We start from the raw sequence: 24,302 nt of genomic DNA, 5'->3' as shown, positions 1-24,302 counted from the left end.
ATAAGAAATTTTCATCTCATAATGACAAATCTGCAAATAAAAGCCACGTGATTGTGACATTAATTTATTGATAAAGATTTGACTAAATGTTTGGTTAAATGTTTTTTACTATTTAGAATGTGCATATATTTAATAAAATCATTTTTCATGAATTGAAATATGCACAGCTCCAAGAATTAGCTATGCTTTTCCATTATTCTGAGTAAGTTAAAGCTTTTATCAGTCATTGGATTTTGTTTGTATGAGTGGCAGAAACTGCAGCTACCTATGAATGCTGGGTGGTTACTCGCTGAGCAAAATATGGTCACTACACAAGCACAAGTTACTATATGAGCAAAACAAGAATAAAAGAGCTCTTTGGGGGCTAGGTTTTGATGACTTTATTTCTACCTTACGTTCATCTTTCTAGTCCCACATGCTTTTCTTTTTCATTGATAGAAGATAACTATGATCAAGAAATTTCATGAGCCGCATTTGACTACTGTATGGTTAAAGAGCCATTTCAGTCGAATTGTTCGAGAATTTCTGCCCTGGTGGTGATGGTAATGATGATGATGATGATGCTTTCTCCTCATGGCCAGACTTGGCTGTGAGCATTTTACTTGTGCTAACCATTTAATACTTATGATAACCCTATAGGACTTTAAGAATAGAAGAATTTATGTTTTCACATAATAATTCACACTAAACTGATGAATTACTTAAAATTTTTTATCTGCCAGAGCAAGATTCTCACCCTAAATGCATATGGATCCATATATGAGGTTGGGAGCTTTAAAAAGTGCAATGCCCCATAGGTTTTGACTTAATTAGCTTACATTTAGGACCAGGTATTGACACACGTGCTAAAATCCACTTCATGTGGTCCCACTGTGCCTCCAGGGGTGAATGTTAAAGTTCTAGCTCTTCATGTGCCATCTGCGTGTCTCAGAGAAGTTACTAAATTTTTTGAAGGATCATCTGGAAATGAACAGTGAGAATGGTAAAGATCATGTATGTTCCAAGAAAATAATGAAGTATTGTGGGCTAATTTGAATAGAAATTGAATAGTTAATCCATAAAACAAAGCCAGTATAAGATGAGGAAGCCATGTAAGTCCAACCCTGGAAGATGCATGGAGAAATAATCTTGCAGTTACTTTTGTTCTACACAATGAAATTCACCGAAAGTGCTCTGGAAGGCTAGGGCATTGTAGTTTAATGTTTCCTAAGAATGAAACACATCATTAGTCTCTTGGATGTTAGAGATTCACAGTGCAAACTGTTTTTTTATACTTTCCTAAGCCATCCATGTTGTTCTGGGAATGGGCCCAGAAGACATAAATTCAAATACAGAAGAATATATGCATAAGATAATGGAACAGCTGCCAACAACAAATATATTTGCAGAACAGAGCACAGCTACATGCCCAATTGCATAGCACAAAATAATCATAATAAGGCAGGTTGTCAGAATAAGAGAAATCACAGAAAATAATAGGATAACCTTTTACTTTTCATTAGTCAGTTATTAAAATTTTAGCCACATTTGATCAAAGGATACATTTATGAATAGGCAGTTAAGAACCCAATTGTTTGCAATAATGATTGTTTAAATAGTTATATTTAAATTATACTCTCTATACACTGTCCCTTCAAAACTGTAGAATTTGAATTAGGCTTTGGTATACTTAGGAGAACTCTCTGACTTTTTATAAATTTCAACAAATATAAGCCAGCAAACAAAACTCAGAAACTCAGAATTACTTTTATGGCCAGAACAAATAATTTGGTTTTGGTGGCCAGGTTTAAGGATTTGGCATTCTTTCAAAAGTCACAGGGCCCATTGGGTTGAGAGATTAGAATTTCTGTTTACTATTTCTATTAAAAACCTCAATTTTAACAGAATTTTGTACTTTACCTTGGTATGTAACCCAATACCAAAATTTATATATAAAAGAAAAGGGAAGAAAATTTCTTCAGTTGCTTTTGAAAAGGGGGAAAGGAGGGCTCAGCCACTTTTAAATAATTCCCAAAGAGAAGACTTTCTGCCTTGAAATTCAGGTTCAAGTACTTTCATGAGGGAGAGCACAAGTAAAAACATTTTCTTTCCATTGAAATACATTTATAAATTTCACGATATGATTCAAGCTTGTACCATTCCTTCAGCAAACATTGGCAGATACAAAGTTTATCACATAAATCAGGGATAGTCAGAGCCAAGGACATTTTCTTTCTCTCTCTCACACAAATTTGACAGCCATGTACACAAAAGCTAAACAATGCCAAAGCTAATATCATTTTAAATAGATACATGCTACATTTTAAAAGGAAAGGAAATAAATGTCAAGGGAGCCTGTTGCATCTCAAATAAGGGAGGCTCACTCAAGGGAAGGACGCCGTGATGGTGCTCTGAGCACCTCACTCCCTGATTGATAACTATTGGCTTTCTAATTAGCTTTTCAGATAGGTTAAAAAGATCCATTGGCCCCTGTTTTTTCCACGCTGCCTCATTTTCACTGTTCTTGTGGGTGAATGAAGATGCCGTGTATCAGTACAGTGCTGTTGATCTGGGTCAGCCACACTCTCCCATTTCCTGTCCTTCTTGAGCACTTTCCCTGTGTCTGCCCCTGCTGCTTTTTGTCTTGTCTTTCCCTGTCCCCTGCTCTTTCTATCCACACAAGCAGTTCAATGATTTCCTGGCTGCTCAAAGTTTCAGGTACCTTCTCTAGTATCTCTGAAGTGTGTGGCTCCTGTAAAAATGATACATACTGGGTACCTTGAAACATCAGAAATCTATTCTTCGGTGGTCCTGGAGACCAGAATTCTGAAACTGAACTGTTAATAGGATTCTTCTCCATCTAATCCTCTGGGAAGACCCTTCCTTGCCTCTTTCAGATTTGACGTTTGTCCATGGTCCTTGGTCATATCTCTCCAGGGTATGCCTCTGTCTTTCCATGCCATACGCCCATGATTTTACATTGATATTTTCTTATAAGGTCACAAATTGCCTTGAATTAGAGTCCAAACTACTCCAGGATGATCTCACGTTAACTGGGTACACCTGGGATGATCCTGTCTCCAAATGACGTCACTTTCTGAAGTAGTGTTTGTTAGTACTTTGACATATTTTTATGGGACACAAATCAACCTGTGACATCATCTTTATGCTGTAGACCTCCAAGACCACAATAAGGATCTCCCTCTGCTCTGGATTTTAGACTGTTGCGGACATTCACGACTTTGGGGTTTCATGTCAAATTTGATGGTTTGCAAGTCCATGGAAGTCAGTAGTCTAGGTTGGACTGCATTGCTTCCCATCATCTCTGCTTCCTTTCAGAGTCCCTAACCCAATCAGTGGTGTATTCAGCCATGAAGTCCAGGATGCAGAATGGCAGCTCCCTGCCTCTGTGCCACCTATTGTGATACGTCTTCTAGAAACTCCTTTAGGTGGAAGCATTCATTTCTTGAGCTACTTGAATGGCAGCTATGGCTATTCTAAAGTTAACAGACATTTTCAAAAATTGCCTCCAGGTGGAGAAAAGGGCTTTGTCTAAAAGTTTAGCCTGCATTCAATGATTGTAGTGTGGAATAAAAGGTCCAAACTCCTTCCTTCAATTTGGGACAATTTTTGAGAAGCAGCCTGCATGTTTCTGCTCACAGCAGGCTGATGCTCTTGAAAAATGCACTGCAGCCGAATCCCCCCCGCTGCTCCCCCAAGATGTTGGACCTAGAGTCTCCTTCACTCTCTTCTGAGCTAGTTCACAAGCTCGCCAATGTATTGGCTTCACCCAATGGTAGGGCAGGTAGTGATGGCCTGGGCAGAGGACAAAGTGTTGCTGAAACCCTAAATATTTAACTTGGGGGGAGTGTATTTATTCAAAGGGGTGTATTTATTCAAATAAGTCCAAAAGACTTCATTAACATCTTCTTTGTTGTTGGTTGGGCATTTACATAGGATCAGTTATTAGAAGTAGAATTACTAAATGAAAAAGAAGAAATATTTTATCACATTAATTTCATTTTTGAATATGTTTACATGACTTAAAATACATGAAACTGTACCAAAAAATTATGTATACTCCTGTGGTCTCAGTCTACCCATCTCCACTCACACTATAGCAGTAATTTTATTTTATTTATCCTTTTGTATCTTTTTGAGATAAAATCAAATACATATATTCTTATTTCCCATTTTTCTTATTAAATATAGTATATACACACATTTGTGCATATCATGGTTTTTACATTTTTCAAATAAAGACCTGTTCTTATGGTATGATATCCTCCTGCACAGCTGTATCATAATGTATTCAACTTTTATTATCCTACTGGTACTCATTCAGATTGAGTCAATATCTTATAGATAATGTAGAATAAATGATCTTGGATTTTTTTCTTAAATATTGTTTTATACTGGATGTGGAGAATCCTCAGTGAAGATCATCAGAATCTTAGAAATAAGATGACTAGATCCAATACTTACATGTAATTTTGTCAGGTTTTTCAAATCCTCTTCCTTAGGGTTTATATTAGTTTTCCATATGAGAGTTTCTGTTTCTCCACAGCTTTGCCAACAGAATATTTTAATTTATTTGATAAAATTTATTTCCCTAAAGTTGCCAATTTGTATCCTGATGGCATGGAGTAAGAACTGCCACAGTGACATTTTGGATGCCCTCTGGGGACAGAAAGAATAAAGTCCCACATCAGGTGAAGAAAATGGAGTCTCCTTGGACTTTTGGGGTAAAACTTTTTCATCTGGGACTAACTGTTTTGAAGGAAAATTATATTCATGACTCCTGTCCACTCAAACCATAGACACCCATATGCATTTCTACCTAGGCTCTTAGGACATTGAGGAGACACTGTAAGGGACAGTACCTAAAATTAAAGAAGAAGGAATCCAAAAAATACATGATAGCTGTCAGAAAATATTTAAAAAATGACCAAATGCCAAGTGCAAGAGGACTTAAGCAGATCCTAACAATAAATAGGATTTAGCTCAATAAAATAATTTATCCAAGCCAAGATTTGCTAGTTTAAATAAGGTTTTTGACAGCTTGGTATTCCCCATCATGAGAAGTTTAAGCAAGAACTCAATGGCCATCACCATCTTTATGGAATACTGGAAAAAGTCATCACAGAAAGTGACGAGGCACAGTTATTTATTCATTTTAGAGGATGCATTTTTGATAGAAAAACATACCTTTCTCTTCAGAGCACCTTCTGAAGAGCAGATCCTAACAATAAATGAGACGGTGTTGGACCGTCTCATTGCTCTGCCTTCCTTCCTGAAGTCTGCATTTCTTTCTATATGGATTTCAAAATTTATTTGACTAAGCATTGAATTCCCCAAGAAAAATCTGAATTTTCTCACACATAGTAAACAACTACTGTATATTGATATATTTCAAGTAACTAAAGCTATAAATCAAACTTTAAAAAACTATGTTCTGTGCACAGATCACCAGAGACCTGTCCTCTGAGAACGCAGGCAGCTCAACACAGCGCTTACTATAAATGAAGCTGTCCCTCCAGACCTAGGCTTCCGTGCATGCCACTGAGTTCTCACCTGGTGGGTAATGCATAGCAGATAGAATTTCTGCACCAAGCCTGCAGGGACAATCTTTCAATCTGGGCTCCAGCTTTACTGCATGAACCCTACACTTAAATGGAATCAGGTGTTTTCTCTTGCACTTGGGTACTTTCTGCCTTTTCTCATGGAAATAAAAAATGGAGCAATTAAAAAGTAGCTAAAATATTGCAAGCACTTAGTCTTTTGCATGTAAGGGGGGCTGTTTCATTTTATTTTATTACTTTTTATTTCAAATATAACATAAGCCCCTAATTAATTATAGCAATTACATAATTTTTTTGAAAATACATAATTCCAATAATTTCCGTGATTGTATATTAAAGAATCCATATTGTCCACATATTCTTTGTCAGCACATACATAGGGCAGAGGGTGGGAGAAGGCCATAAAACCCATTCCGGTAGAATGAGCATCAGATTCAGCACTCAGTCAGCCCCTCTTAACCCTTCATAGTGAGAGGGTCCTTTACATGAACCATTAAAAGATCCAAGAAAATAAGAAGAATGCGAATCCAAATAGCTGGGTCTCATGGCATCAAAAAGTACCAGAATCCTGCACTAAGAAAAGACCAATCTTTTGAAATATCTGGCCAAAGAAGAGTCATTTCAACAAAATCAGAAACATTAATTTTAGATCAAGAAGGAGTGAGGAGACCAGTCAGTTTCCCCAAGTCTTGATGCCAGATCCACAATCATAAGACCTTCCTGTTGGGCTTGTACTGGTTCTCTTGAAAACTAAGGAGGGGAGGCCTCTTCTAGATCCAGGACGCTATGCTTTTGTGATATATTTGTTTGCAAATGACTCAGAGACATTTTTTAAAAGTTAAAAGTTAAAAAACAAAAACAATTTTGACAGAGTATTTAGACATGAACTAAATAGAGAATTACTTACCTATTTTTAATTTTGACAGAGTATTTAGACATGAACTAAATAGAGAATTTCTCATCCTATTTTTGGAATTAACCCATTAATATATATATTTTTCCCAAGGTATCTGTTTGAGGAGACAGCCACCTACACCCCCGCCCCCCCATTCAAAGAAACACTTTGGAATTTTTGTCACAGTGTAAACACTGACTCCTGAGGAGCTGTGAACTCCCTTGGAGCATCACTTTTATCCATTTTCTCTCCAGTTATTGATTTTTACTCCTGTTTCTCTCTTTCTCATAGGAGATATCCTTATATTTAAAAATAATGTCTTGCTTTATATTGCAGATATTTCCTCAAAATGCTAAAGTAATTTAGGAAAAGAAAGGAAGGAATTTGGCTTCAATTAGTGTTTTGTTTCTGTCTTTCACTCATTTCTTTTTTGTCACGCTAGTGCATCATCTGTAGCATGAAGCTTCAGGAGGTGAAGATATATAACTGAAGAATAACATAGCATTGTAAATGCATAAGTTGGAGATATTTGACAAAAACACCCCATTGAGCATCTCTGTCAAACCAGGGGCCTCGCATTTGTCTGCATAAGTCCTTCAAAATATAAATCTTATTCCATATTCACTAGCCAAATAATTATTGGGAGCCAGTATACAGTAAACATTTGGCTAAAGTAAGGAAGTACAGATGAAAAAACATGGTAGTTTATGTTTAACCATGTAGAACCTAAAACAATTTCCTAATAGCATAGTGAGGGGAGCTACTGAAGAAAACAGCATTAGATAGCGTGGAGGATGGGAAAGAGGGTTGACATGCATGAGGAACTCTAATAGAAAACTGATACTCGAAGCCTGAGTATATATATTTAGAATCACAATATGTATGTATGTACTCAGAATTACAAAGTAAGAGTATTTTCCTTACACTCATGGACAGCTTTTCTGAAACAGCATTAACTAGAGATTAATTTTGTAGAGCAATTTCTTCTTTACCAGCTTCTTATGAAAGAAAGGTGGATAAAAAGCATGTTAGAGAGAGAATTAAAAATATTGGATAAAATATGTCATCCACACACGAGAACTTCCTTGAAAGCCCTAAAATATAGGCTCTCAGAGGGGATCCAGACATGATTCACCATTTCTATTTATTTTAGAGTTGAAGAAAATAAAGCCACAATGAGGTTTTGATTCTTGGGTGGGGTAAGAAATCAAGAGCAAAAGTTAACATCTCTTGTTTCCACAGGTCATAAGGAACAGATAGATGCTGGTTTCCAATGCAAAGTTTCCCTTGATGTAAGGTTATGCCTTGGCAAGGAGTCTTAATGAAGTATGTGAGTTGTCCTCTTTTATCATGATCATCTTTAGAAGTAGATGTGTTTGTCCATTGTTAAGGCTATTTTTAGCCACTTGCAGAATAATATGAGATTATCAGAAGAAATAATTTTAGAATCAGTATTTACATTGAAAATATGTCTTGATTTGAGTGAATTCAAAGTCCATATCAGTTGTCCACATTTATTTTTATATCTACTTTTTCTGAGTTGAACACTGTTAGCTCCATTTAGAAACATATACATATTTATTAGACCCTTCTAACCTAAGAGAATACATTAGTGTGGATAGATTTTTTTCAAATTGATACTCAGTTGAAGCCAAGAAACAGAAAATCATGTTATTTCACTGATATTAGTCTTCTGAAAATTTTTTTCTGAAGAAATATCTGTTGCTCTGAAAAGCAGAGAAGTCATTAAACCATCAAGCAACAACAAATGTTGTGTGGTGGTGGTAAAAAAAGGAGCCCTCTTTCATTGTTGGTGGGAATGTGAGCCGGTACAGCCATTATGGATGTCAGTATGGAGATTTCTTAAAGAACTTAAATTAGAAATTCCATGTGACCTGCCTATCCCTCTGCTAAATATCTTCCCCAAAGTGCTTAAGACATGGCTCTATTGTGATATGAGCATGGCACTGTCTACAGCAGCACAATTTGTAATAGCTAAATCCTGGAAGCAGCCTGTGTACTCATTGACAGATATGACTGGATAAAGAGAATGTGGTATCTATATGTAGTGGAGTACCACTCAGCTATAAAGAAAGACAAATTTCAGACATTTATAGGAAAATGGATATGCCTGGAAAATATTATATTGAGTGAAAGAAAGCAGACATATGAGCTTAAATACTGTGTGGTACCTCTAATTTGAGTGAGGCAAAGTACAAGCAAAACACCACTGTAAACAATGGATAATATCTTAGCTACTTATCTCCTTGCTAAGACAAAGTTAAAGGAAAAAAAGTTTATTTAGCTTACAGTTTGTAGAAGTTTCTGTCCATAATCAGCTGACTTCAAGGCAAGGTGGCACATGGCAGAGAGGCAATAGTTCATGGCTATGGAGGACAGCAAAAGGAATGAGAGAGAGCCAGAGCTAGAGCAAGAGCTAAAGCCAGAGAGAAAGAGAGAGAGGGAGAGAGAGAGAGAGAGAGAGAGAGAGAGAGAGAGAGAGAGAGAGAGTCTGCACCTCTTTCTGTCCTTTCTATTGTATCCAGCCCACTGGGATTAGGACAGTGCCAATCCAATCAGTGAACTGATGTAGCAGTTAACACCCTTTATCCCAGGACTTTTAAATCTAGCATTGCATTATGAATCAATCACATATTCTAGCTCTGAAAAGCACCCCATGACCCCATGAGGCTTTGGGTACATCTAGACATGAACTACACCAGGCAGAAAGTTACAAGGGGAATGTGTCTCTTGAAACAGGTAAGTGGTTCAGTGAAATAAGGGTCAAGTGTGAGGCGGGAGGGAAAGGGAAATAAGTAGACTAAAGATATGCCACCTACAGGAACTTAATAACCTCAATTGATAAAAACATTATATGCCATAACATGAGCTAAGACAAATAATTCAACAAGAATAAAAAAATGGGGTAAGGGAGAAGGGAGAGAGGAGAAAAGAAGAAGAGGAGGGGAAAGAAAGAAACATTCTGTAATATGTATATGTAACCATCCCCCAAACAATTGTAAATTACATGAACTGTAAACATGCACAAATAAAGTTTAAAAGTGTCTGCTGCCAGAGAAAAATGGAAAGATTAAAATAAAAAGGAAAAGCATTTATACTTTGAAGATCTTTTATGTATTCATTCATTCAGTTGTCACACAGCCAGTTAAGAAAGCTTTATAAGCTAAGGCATACAACATATTCTGTGACTTCCTATACCATTTCTTAGGAAAGCTTCTTTAATCTGAGCTTTGCATTTTGTGAGTCATCTGTAGCACAATGACAAAGGCCATCCAAAGCATCTGTCTTCTCTGACTCTAATTTCCAAATATACAATTTAGTGTTTGAGACAAGTGTCACATGATCAAATCTGCATAGTTACTTAGCGTTTGAATATGACTTCTGATACCTAGAACAAAACGTGAATTAATGGATGGGTGATAATGGACAGGTGTCCATTGACAGCCCTGCAGATCAATGATTTTCTGTTAATAAATTATTTGATCTACATGTTGTCTCCATAGAATTATGTAAAAAGGATTTATTGCCCCAAATGATTTTAATATATTAAAATTTGACATACTTTGACATTCTTTGTACTGTGACTTAGCAACAGCTTCTGTTTCATTCTAGGATGATAAATCACTATATTTCTGTTTCTATTGAAAGGAATATTTTGATAAAAATCTGTACTCTCATCAGTAGTAGACCTCCTTTGTGCAGTAAGGCCACTGTGAAACCTTGGTCAATAAGTGTTCGGTGCAAATATTGGCAATGGCTTATAGTGTACTGATTCATAAAGGACCAGAGTAAACAGGACTGGACCTGTTCATGATTTGTATTCTCAGTCACTCAGCAAGTAAAAGCATTAGTCTGAAGAGAGGATCAGGGAACGGAAAACAAAAGGAATTGAGAGAAGTTACATACATGTACAAAGCCTCTGTGATGCAAATAATGATTATGTAGACTTAAAATGTATCATTAAACTTAATTAATAAAAATAAATAAATAAATAAATGAAAGAAAGTTTGAAAGTTAAGGGCAATAGCAGTGGGTTCTCAGGAAGGAAGTAATTTAAATATTAAAACAAACAGAATGGTAAAATAGATTTATAGCATCTTAAAAGATCTTAGCCTAAACAAAAGAAAAAGGAATAATACACAGTATAGAAAATTTGTACTTGTTTAAAAGTCAAGATTTGGTATCCATGATCAATCATTAGTCTGACAACGGTTTGCAGAGAAAGTTAAAAGATTGTTTTTTCTGAGGGTTCCTTAATGAAGCAGATTTTATAACAGTGTCCTTTAAACTTGATTTATAGTTACAAATGGAATTTATGCAAAGCATCCTAAAATGTAAACAAACTCAGATCAGAGGAAAGGGTATAGATCCTCAAGTTTTTCATTCTACATAGACTCCAGAAGGCTCTTTTGGGTTTTGGTTTTTTTGTTTGTTTGTTTGTTTTTGTTTTTTAATCAGAGAGGAATTTTCTACTTTCTTTATTTCTACCCTAGTTAATGAAATAAAACATTTTATTTTAAATACTACTAACTTTCTGAAGTGAATATCACTGAGTTTCCAGGTACTTGGGAAATGGTGAGGCCCAAGCTCCGTATCCACTCCAAGTCTTTGTATCATTGATGCACCAAGCTCATTTTTTTCACAAATAAGATGATGCTGGAGGTTTTAAAAAGTAAAACCATTGTCTTTAATTCAAGTTCAAGAGGAAAGAAGTGAAACAATAAAACCACATGAAGACTACAAGCCAAGAATGTCCCACACAATATAAGAAAAGATGGATTGGACCCAGATATTGTATAATTACCAAATAATAGAAAAGTCTACGACTTCCAAATAGAAATAATGGATGGGATTGTGCAAAGAAAGGTTGTGATACATAGCAACTCATGGTTGAACAAAAGGTAAAGCAAGAGTGAAATCTTGGTAAGTCTCCATCCTGCCAAGATATCCATATGTTTATGATTTGAAATTAAGGATGCTGTGTGTGTTTAAGACGTGTGGGCGTCTGTGTGTGCTTTAAAACCTTTTATTATCTGCTGACTGCATGTTCTGACATGGACCAAAGAAGTTCTCTTGGGGGCTCCCCTTGATCCACTGACCCAGAACTGGGGCGGTGGTGGGAAGTGAGGCTGAGATAGGCTCCTGTGTGAAACATCTTTGTGCTTGGGGACAAAAACACACAGAAGTGAGTGAATAGAGCCATCTTCTTTTCTTTTCCTTTTTAAAACTTTCTTTCTTCTCCCTTTCCTTTATTCATTTTAAGTGTCTTTATTCACTTTAAATGGGGAGAACTCCAGGTACAGAAAACTAATCCCATCCCCCAAATACAGAGACAAAGAGCAGATCCAAACCCACCTGCAACCTTGGCTAGAGCACACATTTTGGAATCATGGTGGGACTCACCCTGGAGCTGTAGACACTAGAGGACTCACTAATTATTTTTCTCTATCTGATGGGTTTTCTTCTTAGTAGTCAGTTGGGTTATCATGTTTTGTTTTTTATTCATTTATTTATTTTTGTTTTGCCACTGTTGTTTTTTGTTTGTGTTTTTCCCTTTTTCTCTTTTTGCTTCTGTTCTACGTTGGTTTTTTTTCTGTATGCATGATTATTTTTGTTTACTATTTTTTCTTTTTCTTTTTTGTTGTCTTCTTTTTTCAACCATCTTTTCCCTCTTGTTCTCAATTTAAATCTCTAAAATTTCCCTTTGTATTATTCTACTTGTACTCATCCTCTGTTGCATCAACTATCTTGTTTGCTTTTATGAGACTTTGTTGTGGGTAAACATTGTCTCATCCCTTTCTGGTTCACTTCCAGACACCTAGGCTTTCTCTTTCAATCTTTCCCTTTTATATACTACAATTACCCAAAACTTGGAGGATAATGCTATGCCCACCACATTTGCCTTTATTGTATTTAATCTCATCCACCTCTCCATCCTACCCATTATGCTTTTAAGTCCCTTTACTGGGTGTAAAATCATTCTACTAAGTGGAAAAATCACTGTATACAAGTTCCTAGTACGAGTTGGATTATATTCTATATCTGTATAACTTGTACCAAAGGTTAAAGATATCAGGCTAATAGTTACCACAATTGGTCAGGCTGTGTTTGAGTCTATTGTTATTGCTAACTCTACTATTTTAACCAGAATGCCTTACCTAATATGATCACATTTTCTCCCCTGTGTGACAAAACTGAGATTGCAAAGGGTCATAACCACCATCAAGTAGCAAAGGAATGGGCCTTGAGTCAAATAGCAACTCCACAATCTTAATATTTTGGGAAGGTAGGTTCTTGGGACAGACAGAAAGACTGAGAATCATCTATATCTAGAAGACATCCCCGAGGAACAGACATTACCTAGGAAAACCTTAATACCAAGCATAAAGTTACCTAACATAAAAAATCTACAATAATCAGCACAGAAAATAAAATTAAAAATATAAAATGGCAAGATAAATAAGCAAAATGCAACCCCAAATGCCCAGCTCACCCAGTACAAGTCCAGAGCACATATAGATAGAGCAAATCAGAAGGCGACCATGGAAACTCTCTGAAATGATAGCAGCAGAAGTGAAAAAAATGGAACAGGCCATAGGAAAAATAATACCTAAGGTACAAAAATAAATGACAATAAAAAATGAAAGAAATTAAAACAGACACAAATAAAAAGAGGCACTCAAGAAAATGATGAAAACTATGAATGGCCCACATAGACGAGAAATGGAATCAATGAACATAACCCAAAAAATCTATTAGATTAAAAACTTCATTAAAAGATATGCAACAGATTGAATGAAGGCAACGATATATACTAGAAGACACGAATATGACTAAGGACCAGGAAAAGAAAGATATTTTAAAAAATAACAAGGAACAGTGAAAAATAAATCCAACAGTTACAAGATGAAGCAAAGAAGAACAGCATAAGATTGATTATAGAGTCAATTAAAAAGCTGGATGAAGTGCAAAGGTCATTAAAAATCTCTTCACAGAAATAATGGCAAAAAATGTCCCAAACATGGATAAAGAACTTGACATACATATAAATGATGCATATAGAACTTCAAATAACCATGACCAAAATAAATCTATACCAAGGTATATAACAATCAAATTTCCAGAAACTCAGCACAAGAACAAAATGTTACAAACACCTAAAGAAAAGAAACAAATCACCTATAAATGAAAGCCCTGCAGAATCACAACAGGCTTATCAACACAAATCCTCAATTCAAGGAGAGTGTGGAGTAAGGCATTTTGATCCTGTAAAGTAAACAATGTTCAACCCAGAATGATGTAGCCCACACAACTATCTTTCAGATTCAACAGAGAAATAAGATACTGCTATGACAAAGAACAACTGGAGAAAATCATGACCACCAAATCAGTTCTACCGAATGATCTAAAATATGTATTAGAAAAAGATAGCAAAGACCACAAACACATGAACACCAATAGAAAGACATCACCAAGCAGGGCAATCAATTAAACAGAGGAATAAGACAGGGAGCCAATAATAGGAAAATAACATGGAAAAAATAAGCCAATGAAAATCAGTTATAACCATCTGTGTAAATGATCCCAATTCACCAATCAAATGAAACAAACTGGCAGAATGGATCAAGAAACAAGTTCCAACAATATACTGCATTCAAGAAACACATTTAACCCAAAATGAAATTCATAGACTAAAAGTCAAAGGATGAAAAATAATTCTCCATGCCACAGGAACCTTCAAAGAAGCAGAGGTCATTATTCTACTTGCAGACAGTATAAACCTTAAGCCAAAACTGATCAAAAGATACAAGGAAGGTCATTATATACTTCTTAGGGAAATCTCCAAGGAGAAGAGAAAACAATAATACATATACATGGACTAAGCTCTGGTGCACTCAGCTACACAAAACAAATATTAACAGACGTAAAAAACCCAAATAAGCACTATCATGGTTTATGTCTCTGTCCCCCAGGCCTCATGAGTTTGCATTGTGCATTTTTGATTGGTTCATTGTCTAGTGCTTGTATTGTTGGTGTTAGTGCTCCACCCACATAGAGGTGGAGCCAGGATGTGATGTAATGGCAGGAAGAAGGTGTGTCTTGCTCTTTGCTGGTTTGAGTTTGCTGTGTGCAGCCGCCATGAACTGCGGCCCAGCCATGCCCGCCTGCCTGGGAGCCAACTGAGTATGGACTGAAACCTCCAAAACACTGTAAGAAATAAACCTTTCCTTTGCCAACTTGGGCATCAGGTATTTTGTCTCAGTGACGAGCATAAAGTAACTAAGACAAGCACTAACACAATTGTACTGGGAAACCTTAATACCTACTCTCACAAACTGGACAAAAGTCAACAAAGAAATATAAGAATTAAACCAAGCCAGTGAACAAATGGTAGATATCTACAAAGTGTTCTATGACAAAACATCAGATAAAAATTCTTTTCCCCTCCCATAAGATGTTCTTCAAAATATATCACATACTAAAACACAAAAATCTTTAAGTAAATGTAGAAGAAGTGAATTCTTTTCTTGAATATTATTTGACTATACTGCGATGAAACTGAAAGTCAATGAAAAAAGAAATCACAAAATCTCCAAAACACACTTTGTACAACCAATGAGTCACAGAGAAAAATTAAACATGAAATTATATAGTATATACAATTAAATGATAATGCCAATACAGCATACTAAAACTTACAGGGTAAAATGAAAACAGTCCCAAGAAGGAAATGTATAACAATCAGCTCTCACATCAGGAAAACAGGATGAGCTTAAATAAATGACCAAATGTTAGACATCAAATTTCTAGAAAAAGAACAAATCAAACTCAAAGCTCAGAGGAGGAAATAAATCATAAGAATAAGAGCAGAAATTAATGCAATTGAGACTAAGAAACCATACAAAGAAGCAATGAATTGAAAAGTGGGTTCTTTGAAAGAATAAATAAAATTGATAAACCATTAGCCAACCTCATGAAAAAGAGAAAATAAAGAATTCAATTCAAGCAATTGGGAATGAAAAGGGGAAACTAACATAGAAATTCAGAAGATCATCAGTACCTACTATGAGAACCTATATTATATCTTGTAAGATAAAAGAAGCAGAAGAAATGACCAGATTCTTAGACATAATCCAGTTGCCAAAACTAAATCACGGAGATATAATAACCTTGTATCAACCAAAAAATTGAAAATATAATATAAAAATTTACCCTCCTCCCTCAAAAAACAAATAAACAACAAAACAAAACAAAACAAAATGACCAGGCCTTGATAGATTCATAGTTGAATTCTACAAGAAATTTTTTAAAATTGTTTTTTGTTTTTATGGGTACCAGGGATCGAACTCATGACCGCACACTTGCAAGGCAGGCACTTATGCTGCTGAGCTAAATCCCCAGCCCCCAAATTATACAAGAAATTTAAAGAGCAAATGCCACTAATGCTGAACTCTTTAAGGAAATTAAAAGAGAAATAATACATCCAAAATCATTTCTGGAGGAAAGTATTACTCTGATTCCAAAACCATAGAAGAACCCAACCAAAAAAGAGAACTACAAGCCAATTTCCCTCTAGAACATAGACACAAAAATCCTCAGTAAGATACTGGCAAACTGAATGTAGCAAATCATTAGAAGATTATGCACCATCAATAAGTTGGATTCACACCAAGGATGCAGGGATGATTCCATGCAAATTAAATGTAATACACCATATTAAAAGAACAAAAGACAAAGATTATCTCAATAAATACAGAAAAAGCATTTAACAAAGTCCAACATCCATTCATGATGAAGACCCTACAAACTGGAGGACCTTTATCTTAGTTTGATAAAAATTATGTATAACAAATGAACAGATAACATCATGCTATATGGTCAAAAACTGAAAGCTTGCATTCTAAAATTATATTACCAAACTACTGTGATTAAAATCAGCATGATATTGGTAAAAACAAATGTACAAACAAACAGCAACAAACAATAGACCTGATGTCAATGTAACAGCATAGAAGGTGCAGTTAGAACTACAAACATACTAAATCATCTTATCTTCAACAAAGGAGCCAAATATGCTCACTGGAAGACAAATAACCCCTTTAATAAATGATGCTGAAAAGATTAAATAGAAATTAGGAGCAAGACAAGATATTCATTATTACTTCTCCTATTCAATATAGTCCTGGAAACATTAGCCAGAGCAATTAGACAGGAGAATGAAATGAAGGCAATAAAGAACTTCTTTAACTTCTTCCTAGAAGTTAAAGTGTCATTATTTGCAGGTGACATAGTACTCTACATGGAAGACCCCAAAAGTTCCACCAAAAGCTTTAGAGATTTAATAACAAAATTCAGGGGCCTGGGGATTTAGCTCAGCAGCTTAAGCACCTGCCTTGCAAGCAGGCAGTTGTGAGTTCAATCCCAGGTACCAATAAAAACGAAAAAGACAAAAAAAAAAAAAAAACCCCAAAAAACAAAATTCATTAGTGTAGCTGGATATAAATTTAACACTCAAGAATCAACATTTCTATACATAAGCAACAAACTCACAGAGAGCGAAATTAGAGAAACTGTACATTTTATAAGAGCATCTAAAGAAATGAAATACTTAGAAATCAATCTAACAAAAGAAGCAAAGATCTATACAATGAAAATTATAGTACTCTGAAAAAAAAAGATTGAAGAAGATGTCAGAGATGGAAAGATATCCATTGCTCATGGAAAGGAAGAATCATGATAGTGAAAATGGGCTTCTTCCCAAAACTGTTAAACAGATTTAATGCAATACCAATCAAAATATCATTAATATACCTCACAGATCTAGAGAAAACCTTCCTAAAATTCATTTGGACCAGAAGAAATCTAGAATAGCAAAAGCAATTCTGCATAACAAAGGCAAGTCAGGTTGCATCACAATCCCTGACCTAAAATTATACTATCAAACTACCACGATAAAATCAGCATGGGTATGGGCAAAAACAAACATACAAACAAATAAACAGAAACAAACAGACCTGAGATCAGTGTAACAGAATGGAAGATGCAGTTATAACTACAAACACAGTAAACCATCTTATCTTCAGTAAAGGAGTCAAATATGTTCACTGGAAGACAGCTTCTTTAATAATGATGCTGAAAAGATTAAGAAGAAAAGATCTTTAATAAATGATGCTAAACATTAAAACTAGACTAATATATATCACTATGCACTAAAGTCAAAATGGACCAAAGATCTAAATATTAAAACAGAAATTAAATATACTGAAAGAAATTGGTAGAAATCTTGAAGACATAGGTGTAGGCAGAGACCTCCTGCACAAAACCCAGATTGCATGACATATACTATAAAGAATCAACAAATGGATTCTCACCTTAATAGAAAGATTTTTGCACACAAAAACATCACCAACAAAGTGAAAAGACAACCCACAAAGTGAGAAAAATTATAATCAGTTTTCCTCAAAGGACTTATATACAGAAGATATAAAGAATTGAAAAAATCAAGTCCCCAAAATTCAAAGACCCTTTCCAAAAATAGGCATCTGAGGTGAATACACAGTTCTCAGATGAAGAAATACAAATGGCCAAAAAATATGAAAAATGTTCAATAGCATTGGTCATTCGAGAGATGCAAATTAAAACGACACTGAGATTCCATCTCACTCCAGATAGAATGATTGTCATCAATAAATTAACCAGTAACAAATGTTACTATATATGTGACCCAATTTTTCTTTGTACTGGGAATTGAACTTAGGGCCCTGCCAGACAGGCTCTGTGCTGCTGCACAATTTGTAAGAGCTAAATCTTGGAAACAACCCAAATTTCCAACCATAAAAAGATGAGGTTTTTTTAATATAATGGGATACTACTCAGTCATAAACAAAGATAAACTTCAGACTTTTTAGGTAAATGGATGCAACTCACAACTGTACACATAAGTGAAGTAAATCGGACCCACATGTGTAAACATCGTATTGTCTCACTGGTGTGAGAATCTGAAAGAGTAAGAAAAATCCAAAATGTCCAACAGATATTATGAATAGGGAAGAAATTGTTCAAAATGAAAGAAAAATCATGATGGGAGAAAGGGGAAAGGAAGGAAAAATATAACAGTTAAGATAGTTATACAGTTGTTTTCCCTTGATTCATTGAGAGGAAAATTTTGTGCTCATAATTTTCTGGACAGTTTTTCATGCCTGTATTTTATATTCTAAATAACTACTGTGAATATAATAATTTGCAATGTGTGACTTGCTTTTAAACTATTTTATTGGTTTTTAAAAACTTTTTTCTATTTAAAATACAAAAAGAATTTCTTTTGTGGACTCTACCTTCTGTGTATCTGTATAAAAATTATACTGAGACATTTTGATAGGCATTCTGCTATTGTTTTAAAACTAATTTGCTACTTGACCTTTTATAAAGCAAAAATATTTAGTGTTCATAAGTTTCAGGAATACATATTTTAGAAGTAAATCCAGTCTATCCTGACTATTTTGTTCTGGAAAAATATACAAATAAGCAAATAATCATACGACAACCACAAAAAACTTTGAAGTCTGGCATAGAAATTTCAGGTAGCTAAACACGTGGAGTCATGAGGATCTTCACTGAATGAAACAAGAGAAGCATTTAAATATTCATGGGAGTTTTTTTAGAGGAAATATTAGCATCAAATGTAATTTTGCATTACTACATTGCATTATCTCATTTGAATTTTTCATCATAGCAATTACTTAATAAACTTCTGTGAATTCTTTTGGAAATTAAATTGGCCTCAATAAATATGTAGAAAGAAAATTTTCTGAAATAGTAGATTGTTATGATCCTATCAAGGCAGAGGCCATAAGCTAAAATCACAGTTATTGAAAATATACAAAGTCAAATGATCAAATGAACTGGGTAATCATAGCTATCAAAATATCTGGGAAGTCAGTGAAATTTACAGAGCTTAGCTTTTTTGATATCAAGCAATCTAGATATTTTTACATACTATATGAAGGTTAAAATAGGATTTCAAGTGAAAAATTCACTTCCCTTACTTAATGATAAAATGGGTTTACTAGATTCTAAAATTGGAATTTGGATAAATAATTTCTAAAGTTCACTAAATGACAAGTCTGGGTATGTAATTAGAAGAGAGTTTTAAAAAAAACTATCATCAAGAGAAGGGAGGATGTCGAGAGTTGTCTAGAATGGAAGGAATGGACTTCTCTTTTGAATAGTGGCTGGCTGCACGAAGCACAGTTCTATGAGCAATATCACAGTCACATTAAGAAGAATTGAGGCTCACCATAAAATCAAAGGGGCATGTGTGGCACTGGATCATCTGTAGCTTAGGGTGAGAGTCACAAGACTGAGCCACTGGAACAAAGTAATATCTATTGGGTGAAGCAGTCTTCAATCTCGGGAAGGAAGCCAGAGCCCAGGTGGCCATTGAGTGCCAAGGCAGGACATGATCCCAAGTGGAAGTCAGATGACTGGAGAATGATGGAGAGGAAGGCAAGAAGAGACATAGGTGGATGCAGGAAGAATTTGACAGGCAAGTCACATAAATATCATTGAGTGGAAAGTGTGGAGGACAAGAAATATGCAGATTTGACCAGCATCCGTGCATTCCCCTAGCTGAATATATTCCTACACTCACTGACTAGAGGACAAAGTAGAACCACACTGAATTTCTCCAACTCAGTCATGTCCAAGCATGGAGTGAAACATGACATGAATTTCTGTTGTTGCTTATTCCTTTAATTGTTTAGTATTTCCGTACCTATCAAGTGTTTCCAGGAAGCTCTGAACTGGTTCATGTTATCTTCTGTCTCCCGGGTTGAATTATTTATTTCTCAGGGTGAGTTTCTACTGCAAAGTGGGGAGGACCTGTCTTTAAGCACACTTTACCAGGAAGGCTCTCCATGCGACAGTCCTTCCGTGGGCTTATCAGGACTTTCCTAATAACTTGGGAAAATCAACATCTTGGTCTGAACAAGGGTCTGCTGACTCTTGCTTTCTCCCCTTTTGTGTGGACTGAGCATTGTGAATGGGAAAGTATCTGATACGCGTCTGCAACTCCGCACCCAAACCTTCCCTGCTGTTCACTGGCTGTGAATCAGCTTGACTTAGTTCATTATTCATTGGTGAACTGAAGAAAAGGTGAGAGAAGGAGACTGTTACCAAAGAATACATGCTTCAAGGCCAGACAGACTCAGATTGCCTCTGCCTTCTGCTGCATGATGGTTGTGTGGGTCAAAGTGTTCAAAGAAACCTTCAAAAGCTCAAGAGTTCAATCTAGAAACTGGGGCAGGATAAGACTGAGAGGTGATACAATGACACAGTAGCCTAAAAGGCAGTACAATAAAACATCGGAGTGACTAACTTGGTCTGTGAGTGTTCCACAAGACCAGCAAACATTTCTAATAAATTGCAACTTGATAAATGAGCAGTGTCTCTCAATATGAGTAGTACGTGACCACAGCTGAGTCAATGATCATTCTCTCTCTTGTCATGGGATTGTGAGTGATTGTCTCCTAACAGCAAGGGATTGTGGAAGAGATCTCATTTGCAAAGGGGGAGAAGAAAAAGATGGTGGAATTCTTCACTTCAAATGAGATGAGAGAGATGTGTAAAGTGTGAGAAATAGTGCAAAATTTTTTAGAAATGTTCATTTTGTGAATTATGGGACAAGAAAAATGTGGCCAAATCTCAACTGTAAAAGAAACCAGACACACAGTACGATATGCTATGTAAGTCCATTTATTCAAAATGTCCAGAAAAGGCAAAGGAGAGCAGGTGTTGGGGAATTACTCTTAGGGACAACAATTTTGTAGAATATGATTTAACTGTGCAAGTGATTAATCTGTTTCACAACAATGTCATGTCACATTTCGGTGAAACCCTCAAAAGGAAGCAAAAGCAAGTGTCACTGAATGGATTCCTTGTTAAATTTCCATGAAAAGAACAACATTCTAAACCAATAGGTAGCAGTGATTCTGTTACTGAGAGTGAAGTTGTCCTACACAATGACCCTCCTCTCTCTTGTCTCTCTCATACAAGGCATGAAGATTTTGCAAGCCAAGTGCAAATTAATTTGTATATTTTCCTTTATATTCTGTATTTTATTTATACTTTTTAATTAGCTTACAGTAATGTAATTATTTTTAGATGAAGTTTTTGGCTTGTGAAACAATTCAGCTGAGTTTCTATTATTTATTAGGAGAGCATTCATTTTAATATACAAGCACTATGGATTATAAGCATGTTTCCACAGTGAATTATGCTCATAAACTAATGTTTCACTGTACGTGAATGCTAGCTTTAGTTACAAGATTGACCCATTATCATCATGTAGATTTGGACAAGACAGTGACACTGAAGGAACAATAATCCACAAAATAAACAACGTCTAGCAATGTCACCTGCCAGTGCCACCTCCAGTATGTGCATTCAGTTCTCATCTTCCCTCACCATGTGACAGGAGTTTGAGGCAGGCAAGGAGGGAGCACTGTGCTTTCAGATGCTGTCACCAAAATAAAAGATGGTGCACTATACAACAGATTGTTATTCAACAGTTAAAATGTATGAAATACTGACACACACCAAGATGTGGCCAAACCTCAACTGTGAAAGAAACCAGACACAAAGTATGATATGCTGTGTGAGTCCATTTATACAAAATGTCCAGAAAAGGCAAAGGAGAGCAGGTGTTGGGGAATTACTCTTAGGGATCTGAAGTTCCTTTTCAGGATGTGGACATACTCTCAAATTACACTGTGGTGATTATTTAGTGACATTAAATTTATTAAATGCCATTGAGTTGGGCATTGAAAATGAGTGCATTTTCTAGGCCATATACTGTTCCTCAGTGCAGATGTCTTTAAAAGAGAGTGATCACTGTTAGCGAGAGATGACACCGCTGGGCAGCGGGAACTGCTGAGGCCTGGACCTTGCTTGTGACTCAGTCTTTCTCTCCATAGACGACCTCCCCGCAGAGTAACCTGCACAGTTTGTGTCACCATCTTTTGTGCTGTGAAGGACTGGCCCAGTGGCTTCTCAGCTCTCATCTCTTTCCATTCCTGTTCAGGTTCATTCTTCCCAGGAATGTTGTTGCTCAGGTTGTCCCAGTCAGTAACTCAGGCCATTAGCACTTCTACTTCTGGCCTGGCATGTTCAGCCCAAGACTCTCTTAATCCTCTTGATAAGACCTTTCCTGGCTTAATGGTTTTTCTTAGCACTGGCGGGTAGAAATGTGCTTGCATGTCTCTCATTCCAGAACACAACCATATGAGAGTGACAGTTTGGGTTTCTTGCCATCTCTGGCGTCTGAAACTCTGCTCACTGAGAGAAGAGTGAAGAAGTGTAGAGAGGAGACCAGCAACTCTGGGACATGGAGAATTGTAGGAGTTGGGACAAGAGGACAGCTAAGGTGCTCAAGGAGAGAAACTCCTGCTCCCAAGGCGAGACTCCTGGGCCCCTGATGTTCCCGGTCAGCTCCCAGGAAAGCGGGGATGCACTTGGACTCTCACACTTAGCCAGACCCTAAAGCAAACAAAACTCAATGAAAATAGTACCGCCATTTTGCAGCATTGGCTGGTGAACATATCTCTTGCTCTCTCTTTTCTTACAGTGGAGACACTGCCATTGTAAGCCCTTCCATTGTAAGTGACTTGTTATGTTTGGAGATGCTAGTGAAGACCTCTCTTTTATAATCCACAAGTTAAAAGATTGGAAAAATAAAGTTCTATTAATAGTTAAAGAGGCACACACAGTCCCAGGAAGATGGTTGGGCAGCAGGGAGAAGCAGAGAGCACAAGCTGCCTGTGTTGTCGCTCTGTAAGTGTTAGAACTTAAACTTAATTTGTGGCTGCAGTAGCAAGGGATGGGCCGTGGACAAAAAGCATGAAGACCAGCTCAAAGATGTGCTGCTTGTTTGGTGCCTCTCGATGCCCACACCACCTTGGATAAGGCCCTGCTTCACAGGCACGCACAGCATAGCATAAGCTCTCCTCTCATTCCACACAAGTGCCTGCTTATTCAGATTCCTGCTGTCTCTGATGAATTCAGGAACAAGACCTCGAGGCACACAGCTGTCACTCAGGGTATCTGTGGAGGAGAACATCGGCGGGAGAGTCAGTCACACAGCTTGGCTGGAGCCACTGCTTTCCTGTGGTGCTCTCTGGATGGAGTGGGTTTTCATCTCCACAGCACTGGTACGTTGCAGGTGTGCAGAGGGTCCTGCTGTTTCTATGACCCTACTCTCTCACACAGATTCTGCTACTGTGGGAGAGAACCCATGGATCACACCTGCAGGGGAAAGCAATTCTCTGCCCCTAGTAGAGAGGCATGGTCATTATACCCATGAACCGCTGGGCAGTTGCCAGGTCTCCTCCAAACTCTTCCAAAGGCCTCTTCAGACCTTCCCCTCCCCTGCTATCCTTCCTGGGGGCCTTCACTTCTTCTGTAACAATTCTCTAAAATGGGCAGTGTCTTTCTCCTCATTTTATAGGTTCCTGGAGGCTGAGAAATTTGCAGAGACACACATCTAGTAGGTGGTCATGTCAGTAGGCACATGAGACCTGTCTCATTGGGGATTTTAGCTAGCTCGGAGCTCTCCTTTTCAAGTCATTGTCCAGAAATGTCATCAAGAGGACATATACTCTTAAGGCAGATGTAATTCAGGTGGGTGATACTTTTTCTCAAATGCTTGTTCCATATTTTCCACTATTTAGAATCTTTCAATGCTATTATTGTAATAATTGAGACAAAATGTCTGTTTTTCTAGATGTCTCTAAGTGATAACCTCTTTCCTCTATCTTGACACTGAAAAG

Source organism: Cavia porcellus, unplaced genomic scaffold (genome assembly GCF_034190915.1).
Source record: "Cavia porcellus strain 051 isolate PalLab524CR breed Dunkin Hartley unplaced genomic scaffold, mCavPor4.1 scaffold_20, whole genome shotgun sequence".
In the NCBI taxonomy this organism is placed as follows: domain Eukaryota; kingdom Metazoa; phylum Chordata; class Mammalia; order Rodentia; family Caviidae; genus Cavia; species Cavia porcellus.
This window is presented reverse-complemented; position numbering follows the sequence as displayed.